We start from the raw sequence: 5,406 nt of genomic DNA, 5'->3' as shown, positions 1-5,406 counted from the left end.
CTTGTGCCAGGCACCATGTTCTTTTTATTTTTCTCGTTTTTTACTGATTCGGAAAATAACAAAAGAGGGAGATATTGGCGCGAAATGGCACCAGCTACTCGTCTCATAAACAGTAAGATTTGTAGTCATGTACTACTTCATGTATACTTATGTTCTCCTAAAAGCAGCAGTTAATGATGTATTTTGCCAACTTATTATTCAAGATCATTTTTCTTCTTAATGTCCATGGAATTTGTGAATTCTTGCAGTCGCGTTACCCAAGCGGAGAGTCGAGCCCTTGCTACTTCACGCAGTGAACTTGCTGTTTCTCCTCGAGTGAGCTTCATCGCGTGATTGCGTGGTGCCAAAATACTGCTTCTGAGCCAGATGTCATGCAAAGAGACTATGCACAATATGGAAAAAGAACCTCAGTCCAATAGGCACAGCTGTTCTACAGCCAAGTCAGCTCCACGTAGCCTCTGCGGGCCGTCATGACGCACGGTGCTTCGCACTCCACGTGCACTCGTAAATGAACGCTTGAAATTGTTGGCCTCGCCGCAACACCCGTAAACAGACCGGTCATGGGAGCTGGTACACGTGTTTGCTGTTAATCGACAGAAATGGTCAAGTCGCAAGGTCCGCGAGATGATCAAAGCACACTCAGCGTTTTGAAATCGCCGCCGAGAAAAGCAACTACCAGCAGCGTCTCTAGATGTTGTCAATGCAATCGCCCTGTTGCGAACAATCCTTATATAGTCTGTCATGGTCAAATGCCTTCGAAAAAGGTGGATGCGACGGTGGTACCACGCATTTTCTTCTTCCCTATCTTTAGTATGCTACCGCAACGGCAGATTTCCCAACCTGTTTTCTCCAAGACCGCTAGTGACATACGACTAGTGTCCGTCACTAAATCAAACGAGTGAGAAACATGTTTGGCAACTAGTTCTTGCGTTATCGCCGAGAGAAATTCCTCGCACTTCTGTAGAGGCAGTCAAGGAGCAGTGATCCGCTGCAAAAGATAAGGCGAGTACATTTGACGAGTCCAATGCAGGACAGCATGTGCTGTTTTATATATATCCATTATACGGAAAGACTGCTATTGTGACAGCATACAAAATAGGCATTCATTCATTCACTCTTTCATTCTTCCTCACTGATTCAACTGGGTAGAAGTGAATACGCAAATTTTGGTAATGATCTTGAAAACAATTTGGCGGGGGACCTAAAGGAAAGAAAATTGCACTAGAAAAACAGAAACTGCTTAAGTTGAGTAGAGCGTTTCTTTTTTTTTTTTTTTTTAGGAGAGAAGGGAGGGGGCAGGAGCAGTGCTGTGTTCTGGGTATATTCCCTTATTCTGCGTCCCGTTTATTAGCTGTTTACTGGTGACCCTATTGAGCAGAGATGATAGGTAGATCAGGTGGAGACGCGGTCAGCTTCGACTGGCCTAGGAAAAGAAGACCAGCAAATAGCGACACCTGTCTCGCCATCCTGAAGATGTCAGTGGGAAAGGTGCGCGATCATCCTCTGCCCGTCAGTCACCGTTGTTGTGTCCTGTGCGAGCGTGCTTTCCCAACCGCTTCGTGCGTGCACTCCGTAAGCCGTAGATTAGCTGCGCAGAGGTGAGCCTCTCGCGGCGAGTGATTTGCGCCGCGCGCTGTCCCGAGGCGAGACGTTGGCTCACGCGCTTTCTCCATCCATCTTCTCGCGCGTCCCCCACTCAGCTGCTGGGAGTCGAGAGTGCTCGGGACGCTCTTTTCGCGCCTAGCGAGAATGCGTTTCGTTCCTACTACCACTCTTTTCCCGTTTTCATTTCTGAACTTCCTTGTGCTTGCCAATTTCCGTGTCGTCTTTTTCGCCTTCTTTGTCTAAACACTATTCGAATTGCAGGCGAATTGCAGACCAGACCAGACCACACCACACCATACTATACCACACCATACCATACCATGCCATACCATACCACACCACACCACACCAACCCACACCACACCACACCAGACTGACTGACTGACTGACTCACTCACTCACTCACTGATTGATTGATTGATTGATTGATTGATTGATTGATTGATTGATTGATTGATTGATTGATTGATTGATTGATTGATTGAGTCATTCCTTCATTCATTTTTAAAGGGACTAATGCCCGAGTAGTAGCTGTCAGAGTCAATTTGGGTTCCCGGTTATGATGCTGAATGCAGCATACTGTACTTATAAATGTGCCAAATCCGCTTGTAATGAACAACACCAGCCACTTGCGGCCTGTGTATTTCACTGCGAGTTCGGACACGCGCTGCAAGGTCTGCTTGCTGTGTGTCCTGCAGGCATTGTGGTTAGAACTTGCATTTCGTCTTGACAGTGCTTATGAATCGCATCGGATACGTGTACGCGGCACAGCGTGGTACCATCAGCCACTGGCAGTGCTGCCTGTGTCCGAGTGTGAGCGTCTCACTGAGAGCTAGCGCAGGTCCTGAGCCGAATGTCTGTTGAAGCCTCATCATGATAAGAAGAACTGCTCAAGAAGAAACACCGGGGAGCTTGTCACAACACGGACAGTTTTTTTTCTTTTTTTAATGAAATGTAAATGACTAAAAACGATGCACTTACACACTTACAATGTGCATTTCCGCCTCCTAAACGTCACAATAGTATTCCGTGTATGGTGTACTGCTTTGAAACACCAAACTCGTTTCGATCAAACATCTTCTTTGCTGATTTGCACCTTTTTTTTTAACTAACACAGAACGCAAGTTCCACGACCGACAACTCCTCGGTTCATGATTACTACCGTGCAGCCTGGTTTATAGGCACGTCATTTCACCTCTATCTACACGAGGTCAATCAGGGCTTGCACTAGGTTGTTTCCAATTTCAAAACTGGGAACTACGTTTGCTGTGCACACAGTACTCGACATGAAACAGTATTCACACCAAGTTCTTTTTCGCTCGTTCGTGAGAAATCGCGGCACATATGACAGCCGGTTGGCACGTGCTCATACGATAACCCGATAACAGATAACAAATATTGGACGCCGGGAGCGGATGTAGAATTTCCTCGCGTAATCGGGGCGAGTTCGACATCTGCGCATTCTGTCTTCGCACTCATTTGTGTTTAGGAGATATTTTCCGAAGGTCGATGGCCTGCGGCAATATTAATGAACTCTCCCTCATGGTAGTGTTTTAGTGCGTGACAGTACGTTTTCTTTCATTTTTTCTTTTTTTATTTAGTTAGTAAGATAACCTTTAATTTACTGCAACATATACTGCCCATAAATATAAGAGCCTTACTTGGTGTAATAAGCTAAAAAATTAAATTATGAGGTTTTAGGTGCCAAAACCACGATCTGATTATGAGGCACGCCGTAGTAGGGGACTCCAGAAATGTGGACCACCTGGGGTTCTTCAACATGCACCGTAATCTAAGTACACGGGTACTTTCGCATTTCGCCCCCATCGAAATGCGGCCGCTGTGGCTAGGATTTGATCCCGTAACCTCGTGCTTAGCACCCCCAACACCATAGTCACTAAGCAACTAATCTAATAATTGGCTATCGGTGCCAATGCTTAGCCTTTCGAGCGAAACTGCTACTTTTGCTTTTATTGAATGCCGCAAAAGTTTGTATCCAAGCATGGCAGGCAAAGGGAACAAAACGTAGTTAATATAATATGCTGCTGGGCTATAGTTGGTCCATCTTGCGTGGAATAAGCGCGAACTTTAGACAGGACAGTGAGACAAACAAGGGGCAGTCTGTCATCCTTAACGCATGTCCCTTGTCTGTCTCACTGTCCCGTGTAAGGTTTGCGCTTATGCTTACTATTCTATTGAAGAACGTAGTTAAGCGTTCACAAAATAAATTCTTGGTGCTTAGAAAACGATACTGGGCGAAACTGACGAAGACGAAAAGGAGTAGAAATGGACTTGCACTAGTCCAACGCTGTCGTTGTCGTCTCAAATTTTCTCAAGTCCCTGTCTCTTCGTTATCGTCTTCATCTGTGTTGCTCAGTATGTCTCCGCGTTATGGACCAACTAACTTGGGAACAATATTTCTCTTTAGTTCATGGTAACAATCATAAAATTACATAAAGAATAACAGCATTAAACATCAATATAAGAGTTCAATGTACCAAACCAGATCGATTTTATTTATTGTGAATGAATGAATCATATTTCCGTTTGTAACAAAACGACTTCAAACTAAAGGCTGCAAGGAATCAGTTGACCGCCGTGAGGGGAAGTGTCCGATCTTGCACGCGATATGTCGTTTTTTTTTTTTTAGACGTTGAAGCATGGGTAACGCAGGCTGTTTCAGAGCTGGCTATCCCGAAATACCAGTCGCGATACCAATGTCGAACTTAAATATGCATCTCGGCCCCGCGGAATCATTTCTGCAAGGAAAGCATTTCTTAGTCCTTGCCGCAAATATATTAGGTTATTTTCTTTTTTTATCTTTTCTTTCCATGACCTTCACCACCGTGCCTAATCTTCTGTCCGTGAAAACGTGTCAATTTATGGCGCAAGAGCCGATGTAGCATTGAACTGCAGCGACAAAGATGGAGCAATCATCAGTTTCGGACGCACAATGCGGGAACAGTTAAAGATGACGCCGAACTGCCAGTGTACAGGTGCGGTCGTCAAAGTCGCCACCGGAACGAGGAAAGCAAACGCACACGGCACGCAGGCAAAGACGTTTCTCTTGCAGCAGGAGCGATGGGACTTCCCGACGTTTATTCGCGAAACCGGTCGACGGCTGAGACCATTCGCACGATCGATCACGATTAATGCTGCCTGTAGCTCAGTTTACACCACTGCACTTTCGAAACGGCGCATTTCGCCTTTTGCCTAGTACCTCTTACGACAATCCGCAGGCCACTTTCCGTTTTTTTTTTTTTATGCGACAGGAGCCACGGCTTGTTCTCTATAACTCTTAAGACTAAACTCTTAAGACATAACTCTTAAGACTTAAGATTATGACCAAGGCCTGTGTCCGACGTGCTAGCATTGCATTAAAAACGAGGTGTGATATTCATCCCACGATTAAAAGGCCATTACACTTCTGGAAAAAAAGGGTCGCAAACATTTGGTTTAACTGTAAGCAGCAAGGCCAACGCGATGACAAGATAGACGACGGAGTACCAGAATGACGGCGGCGTACGACGGCGCGCATCACGGCATAGTAGCATAGTAGCAAGTCAGTTGCCTGCGGCTCCTGTCCAACTGACTTGCCTGTAGTTCTTTATGCACGGACAGGAACTTCAGTGTGCATATATATATATATATATATATATTATATATATATATATATATATCTTCTGCTCCCCACTTTATCAGTTATCAGTTCGCGTGTAGGATATCCCATTCTGAGACAGTAGAGAGTTTTAGAATAGGGGCCCCAAACGTTTTGGGGCCCCAAAGAAATAGCGTCGAAGC

Source organism: Dermacentor variabilis, chromosome 2 (genome assembly GCF_050947875.1).
Source record: "Dermacentor variabilis isolate Ectoservices chromosome 2, ASM5094787v1, whole genome shotgun sequence".
In the NCBI taxonomy this organism is placed as follows: domain Eukaryota; kingdom Metazoa; phylum Arthropoda; class Arachnida; order Ixodida; family Ixodidae; genus Dermacentor; species Dermacentor variabilis.
Note: the sequence above shows the minus strand (reverse complement) of the source record.